Here is an 8341-nt window from a genome sequence, read left to right on the forward strand (position 1 = left end):
GAGTCATTGACTGATGTATATGATAGATTTGTCAAACTCTTGAATGACTTGTCATTAGTAAATAAGGAGTATGATCTTGAAGATACAAACCTCAAATTCCTGTTAGCTCTTCCTGAATGTTGGGATTTGAAGGCAACAACAATAAGAGACAACTACAATCTTGATGAAACAACTCTTGATGAAATCTATGGAATGCTCAAGACTCATGAACTTGAGATGGAACAAAGAAGCAAGAGGAAAGGAGGAAAGTCAAGGACAGTTGCTCTCAAGGTTGAAGAGGAATCCCCCAAACCACCTTCCTCAAAGAAAGATAAGGGTAAAGCTCTTATCATAAAATCTGATACTGAGTCATCAAGTTCTGAGAGTGATGATGACTCAGATTCTGAAAGCTTGCCTGAAACTGATGCTGATGAGGAGATGATGAAGCTGTGTGCTCTTATGGTGAAAGGAATCACAAAGATTGCATACAGGAAGTTCAGGAAGGGAAAGAAGTTTTCCAGGAAAGGCATAAGTTCTGATAAGAAGAATTTCAGAAGATCTGAAGGAAGAGGAGGAAAGTCTGACAGAGGAGATTACGCTAATGTTAAATGTTATAATTGTGGTGAGAAAGGCCACATATCTCCTGATTGCAAGAAGACCAAGAATGACAAAGGCAAAGCTCTTGTCACAAAGCAGAAAAGCTGGACAGACACCTCAGACTCTGAAAGTGAGGAGAACTATGCATTGATGGCAAATGCTGATAAATCAAGTTCTGAGAGCAGTTCTGAAGCTGCTGAAACAAAGGTACCTCAGACTACTTATGCTTTTCATACTGATGATATTAATGAGTTGAGAAGATATCTTAAAACCATGTTTGTTAGTTATAGAGATCAAACTTTAACATGTGAAAGATTAACTTCTGAAAATCTTGCTTTTAGGAAAAGAAATGATTTCTTAGAAAAAGAGTTAGTCATGTTTCATCAAACTCAGCAGGATAGAGATGATGCTTTTTATGTTAGGGATGAAGTGCTAAAAATGAATGAATCTCTAAAAACTGAGTTAGAAAAGGAGAGAGAGATTATCAGAACTTGGACTAACTCTGGCAAAACAACTCAAAATTTGCTAAGCAGTGGAAACTGGAAAGAGGGCTTAGGCTATGGAGAAAATAAAAAAGGAACTGTAGAAATTAAGCCTGTTGATAAGCAAAAGCCGAAGTTAAAACCTGTTAAGTTTGTAACTGAAAAATCCGAAAATGAGAAATCAGAAGTTAAAAAGGAATTAGCTTCTGACAAACTAAAACAGGAAAAGACAGCTGAAGTTAACATAGGCTTAATGACAAAGAAGCAGCTTAAGCATAAGCTGAAAGATGTTAAGAATGCAAACAAGGTAAAATCACCTAGGAAAAACAGGAATGGAAAGGAAGGTGTGAATAAAAGCAATAACTATAAATCTGTTCCTGATGCTCCTAGGAAAGCATGTCATAACTGTGGAAGTTCTAACCATCTGGCTTCTTTTTGCAGGAAGAATAAGAATATTAACTCCTTATCTACAAAGTCAGGAGTTAAGAGTCAGTCTGTTAGATACAAACCACAAAATCCTTGTTTTCATTGTGGTAGTTTATGGCATTCCATTTATACTTGTAAGGAATATCATAGTTTGTACTATGATTATTATCAAATAAAACCTTCTTTAAAGAAAGTTTCTGTTGTTCCTTCTAGTATAAGTTCAAAAAAAAAAACTGTTAACATAAAATCTGATGTTAAATCCGCTGCAAATGTTAACAAACCTAAAAAGGCCAAAGGATCCAAGCAAGTCTGGGTCCTTAAAACTAATAATTAGTGGTCTTTTTGATTGCAGGGCAACAGGAAAAATATTTTAGTTCTGGACAGTGGATGTTCAGGACATATGACTGGAAATAAGGCCCTGCTATCAGACTTTGTGGAGAAAGCTGGCCCAAGTGTTTCTTATGGAGATGGCAACATTGGAAAAACTTTGGGATATGGCAATATCAATCTTGGGAATGTCATTATTAAAAATGTAGCTCTGGTCTCAGGACTTAAACACAACTTACTGAGTATAAGTCAAATCTGTGACAGAGGTTATCATGTTGATTTCTTTGCAGAACATTGTGAAATAGTTAGTAAATCTAAAGGAAAAATTGTTCTGAAGGGATTCAGGCGTGGTAACATTTATGAAGCTAAGCTTTCAACAAGTTCTGATGGTTCTGCAATCTGTTTAGTGAGTAGAGCCTCAACTGAAGAAAGCTGGAATTGGCACAAGAAACTCTCTCATTTAAACTTCAACAAGATAAATGAACTGATCAAGAAAGATCTTGTGAGAGGACTGCCAAAATCAGTGTTTGTTCCTGATGGTCTTTGTGACTCATGTCAGAAGGCTAAACAAAGAAAATCTTCGTTCAAGAGCAAGACTGAATCATCAATTCTTGAGCCTTATTATCTACTTCATGTTGATCTATTTGGTCCAGTGAATGTCATGTCTATTGCAAAGAAGAAATATGCGTTGGTCATAGTAGATGAGTTCACCAGATACACATGGGTGTATTTCTTGCACACAAAAAGTGAAACTGCATCTATCCTGATTGATCATGTCAAACATCTGGATAAATTGATCAAAGATTCTGTGAAAATTTTGAGGAGTGATAATGGCACTGAATTCAAGAATTTGATAATGGAAGAGTTCTGCAAAAATCATGGAATAAAGCAGGAATTTTCTGCTCCTGAAACTCCACAGCAAAATGGAGTTGTTGAAAGGAAGAATAGAACTCTAATTGAAGCTGCACGAACAATGCTTGAAGAAGCAAAGCTTCCAACCTATTTCTGGGCTGAAGCTGTGCAGACTGCTTGTTTTACTCAAAATGCAACACTCATTAACAAGCATGGAAAAACACCATATGAGATGGTGAAGAACAAAAAGCCAAATCTCAAATACTTTCATGTATTTGGATGTAAGTGTTTTGTTCTCAAGACTCATCCTGAACAGCTATCCAAGTTTGATCTAAAAGCTGATGAGGGAATCTTTGTAGGATATCCACTTTCTACAAAAGCCTTCAGAGTCTATAATTTGAGAACAAAAGTGGTCATGGAATCTATCAATGTCTTTTTTGATGACAAGAAGATCACTGGACTTGAAGATTGCATTGATCATGATAAGCTGAGATTTGAAAATGAAGATTCATATTCTGATACCTCAAGTCCTGACAGTCTAAGTCCTGATACTGTAAATTCTGATGGATTAAACTCTGATGTTATTGAAACTGTGGTGACTACGTCAAAGGAAGATGCACCAATGCAGGGGGAGCATACTCAAGATATTATCACATCTCAAGAAGCATCAGAACATACATCTGGCTCTTCAAATTCTGATTCGTCAAGTTCTGATAAGCCAAGTACTGACAGTACTGAAAATCTAAATACTGAAGGATCCAACTCAGAGAGCATAGTTTCAGGGGGAGCATCAGAAAATGAAACCGAAGACAGCATGAATCATGGGGGAGCATCCAGTTCTAGAGAAAATCTTCCATCTGCAAGGAAGTGGACAAAATCACATACACCTGATTTAATAATTGGAAATCCTGAGGCAGGTGTCAGAACTAGAACAGGTACTTCGAATGAATGTCTTTACAATTCTTTTCTCTCTCAGTCTGAGCCAAAGAAAGTGGAAGAAGCTCTTCAAGATGCTGATTGGGTGCAAGCAATGCAGGAAGAGTTGAATGAATTTGAAAGAAACAAAGTCTGGACCTTAGTGCCAAGACCCAAGAATAGATCGGTTGTTGGTACAAAGTGGGTATTCAGAAACAAAACTGACAGTGATGGCATAATTGTAAGGAACAAGGCAAGGCTGGTTGCAAAAGGATATTCTCAACAGGAGGGAATTGACTATGATGAAACATTTGCTCCAGTTGCTAGGTTAGAAGCCATAAGGATATTCATGGCTTATGCTGCTCACAAAAAGTTTACTGTCTTTCAAATGGATGTGAAAAGTGCTTTTCTCAATGGAGAATTGGAAGAGGAAGTATATGTTGAACAACCTCCAGGCTTTGTAGATTCCAAACATCCAGATTATGTCTACAGGCTTGATAAAGCACTTTATGGACTTAAGCAAGCTCCTAGAGCATGGTATGAGACTTTAGCTCAGTTTCTTCTGGAAAGTGGATTCAACAGAGGAACTATTGACAAAACATTGTTCTATCTCAACCATGGCAAGGACTTACTTTTGATCCAGATTTATGTTGATGATATTATTTTTGGGTCTCCAAATGACAAACTTTGCAAAAAGTTTGCCAACCTAATGCAGTCAAGATATCAGATGAGTATGATGGGAGAACTTAGTTATTTTCTGGGCCTTCAAGTCAAGCAGAGTGAAGAAGAAACTTTTATTTGTCAATCTAAGTACACCAGAAACTTGCTGAAAAAATTTGGAATGCAAGACTGTTCAAGTGCATCCACTCCCATGGCCACTGCAACAAAACTGGATAAGGATACTGGTAATTCAGTAGATATTACTGATTACAGAGGTATGATTGGCTCACTTCTCTATCTAACTGCTAGTAGACCAGAGATCATGTTTGCTACCTGTCTTTGTGCAAGATTTCAAGCAGATCCAAGAGAACCTCACTTAACAGCTGTAAAAAGAATCTTTAAGTATCTTAAAGGAACAGCTGATCTAGGATTATGGTATCCTAGAGAATCAGATTTTAAATTAATAGGTTACTCAGATGCAGATTTTGCAGGTTGCAAAATTGACAGGAAAAGCACAAGTGGTAGCTGCCAATTTCTTGGAGGCAGGTTGGTTTCTTGGTATAGCAAGAAACAAAAGTCAATTTCCACATCAACTGCAGAAGCAGAGTATATTGCTGCAGGAAGCTGCTGTGCACAGATTCTCTGGATGAAGAATCAGTTACTAGATTATGGGTTAACGTATTTCAAAATCCCTATTTACTGTGATAATCAAAGTGCTATTGCTATGACAGGTAATCCAGTTCAACACTCTATGACAAAGCACATCAGCATCAGGTACCATTTCATCAGGGAACATGTGGATGAAGGTACAGTGGAATTGCATTTTGTTCCCACAGATCAACAAGTAGCAGATATCTTCACAAAACCACTGTGTGAAGCTACCTTTTCAAAATTGGTAAATGAACTTGGAATGATTTCATGTTCTTTCTCTAAATCTGCTTAAACTTGTTCTATGTTATCAGACTTTATGATCAGTATTTACAGAATTAATCTCTTTGTATATTCTGTGCATTAATTGATAAATGTCTTTAAGTACTGACTGTTGTCTGATATATATTTCTAAACTCTGATAAGTGATATGTCTGTTTCAGTAACTATTCAATCCTATGAGGATAACTGTGCTAGATACTGACCTACTAGTCTTCAATAAACAAATGATCCCATGAAAGAAGTAATTATTTCTGTGGAAATCTTATGACACAAGCAAATTCTGATAACTGAGCTTAGTTAAGTTTACTTTGTATATCTTATTACTAAGTCACAAATTAGAATAATGCTACTCATCTGTTTAAGTTCTGATTCTAGTAAAACTGCTGAATGTACTAAGTGCTGATAAACCTCACTTATCAAAAGAAGAAGAACAATAATCAAAGAATAATATCAGGTACTCCTTTGAGATCTAGAGTAAAAATGTGAAAGGGACGACCCAAGTGCATTGCTGGTATTAAGTAAATATGCATTAGAAAAGCAAAATATTTTCTTGGTGACTTTTCACACTCTATGATTACTGGAGAAATACTCTGATAATAGCATAAATTCTGATAAACAGTCGTGACTCACTTACACTGAGAAGCCTCTGTAAAATAGAATTTCAAAAGATGCATAAAATTAGCACAAAAACAGTAGAGGTGAACTCATGCATGAACTCATTTATCAGTAGGTTTCAGGATAATGACAGCTCTTTAGCAAAATTTTAATTATGACTTATTTCTAAGATGTACTGAAGTAGATCAGACTTTACTCTTTGTCTGTTATTTAGCTTAATGCACACACACATCACTCCATATGAATGATGAAATTTCTGTGGTGGTCTATGTTATTTTAGATCAACAGTCATTGTGTCACTTTTGCACAAATTCTGAGGACAAGTTCTAGTTACACGTTCTGATGATTAAGTTCTGACGTTCATAACTAAGAACTTGTATGAGTATTTACTAAGATAGATATTCCTTGTTCGAGTTAAGACATTATGTTCTGATGACTGTTAAGTTCTGGTATAGGTCTAAGTTCTGATTTTTCAGTCTAACCCTTTACTTGACTTATCTGTGAGTAAAATTTGGTAACAGTCTCAGATTAATTTCGAAATGTTGAAGTGGAAGATTAATAGTCTATGGTTAAAACATAATAGCACTCGTCCTTGAACAGTTCACTCCTGTTACATGTGCACATTCCTTTTCCAATGACTGTTATTCTTTTTCAAGGTCTAGGGAGACGAGGTAGAATTAATTCTACCTGTCTGTATTCAATATCTTTGTGTCTCTTGGCATTCTCTTGCCTATATATGCAACCACTTCACATCAGTCTTTCCATCACATTCTTCTCACACACTTATCCTCCTTCTTCTGTCAAAAACACAATGGTTCGATACAACATGTTTTTGAACACACAAACCTTCACAATGGAGCTCAGTTGTGCCGAGTGGCAGCAGGAGTGGCATATAACAGCCATTCCTGAGGAGATCTGGGACTCTGTCCCACAGGAGGTGCTGGCTCACCTTCTATTCTTCGAGATGGATTACCATCGCCATCTGGAGCGCCTGGAGGAGGAAAGGCGGGAAGCTATCCGTCAGCAAGAGCGAATCATTCGACTCGCTATCTTGTTTGTCGAAGATAGGAAGAGGAGGATGACTTAATCTCGTCTTCTTCCTGTTCTTCCTCATCCTCAGCTTTGTCAGGCTTCTTAGCTAGGACTAAAGCTGTTGACGTTAGGATTAGAAGCTTAGGGAAAATCTTGTATTGATGTAATTTCTATTTCATATATGTATTGACTTGATATATTAATGAAAACTGTTTTTACTTCAAGATTTTGTCTCTGAGTTATTTTATCTGTGTTGTTAAATCCTGCTTGATATTCTGATGACCATTTAAATTTTGTCTTTATTTAAGTTCTGATTCTTTGTCAGCACTTATTCATCGAAATTATCTCGGTCATTTTTAACATGATTCATTTTCAGAATATTAATGTTGCAGTGAAAAACAATTCAATCAGTGCTAACGGTTTCAATTTTGAATTAAACCTGTGTCTCTTGATAACTGAAATGGTTTTTCCTTGAAACAAGGCAACTGGATAAGTAATCATTCCTGTTTTCTCGAGCCCAGTAACTATCCGTTATTACTGCATGTCTGACAGGTGTCCAACGGTAACATTTATCTTCGAGTATAAGAACAACAGAGAGAAGATTTCTTTAATCTTTTACTTTCTTTATACTTTATCTCTCTTCTTACTTTTAATCTCTTTCTCATTCTTTCTCACGTTGGTTTTTCATACAGACATTATCTCACACACCTAACAGGCATACTTGAATTTCAATATTTTTTCACATGGCACCAAAGGATTTAATCATTGATGGAGCAAAGTTTGTTCCAAACAACTATGCTGCAATTCTTGATCATGCTGAAGCTCCATCTGAATTGCATTTTGTGCAAGATCTTCTTGCACATAGTGAGGTTGGGTACGCCTTAACTCAGCCTGAATTATTTTCAAGTCAACAAGTTCTGCGGTTCTGGAGGACTGGAGTTTATGATGATGGTGGTAAACGAGGAACTCCCAGTATTATCTTCCAAGTGGGTGATTCTTCCTATGTAGTCACTCCTGGTATAGTACGAAGAGCATTACATCTTCCAGAAGATTGTACCTTCTCTATACCAGATGAATCAGACCTTCGGGGGTTAATGACTGATTTGGGATATGAAAAGAGTCTGACGAAACTTGGACAGTTGAAACGGGCTAATATCAGAAGAGAATGGAGTTTCTTCTTCGATTGCATCACCAAGGCTTTTGGCAACAAGTGTTCAAATTTTGATGCCATCCCAATTCTGAGTCAGCACATCGGGTATGCTATTATCCATCAAACTCATTTTGATTTTGCAACTGGAATAATTGGTTTTATTGGGGATAGGATGACAGAGGATTGAGATGTTGTTTATTTTGCTAGATTCTGTCAACTTATTTATACGTATTGTACTGCTGAACCCCAGTTAGTCAGCACTCAAACCCCACCTTTTAAGGTTGCAAAAAGGTACTTTAACGACCTGATAAATGCTGACACAAAGAAATCAATGGTGAGACAATTACAGATTCCTCAGTCTGTGAAACAGATTCTG

Source organism: Apium graveolens, chromosome 6 (assembly GCF_009905375.1).
Source record: "Apium graveolens cultivar Ventura chromosome 6, ASM990537v1, whole genome shotgun sequence".
Taxonomy (NCBI): Eukaryota; Viridiplantae; Streptophyta; class Magnoliopsida; order Apiales; family Apiaceae; genus Apium; species Apium graveolens.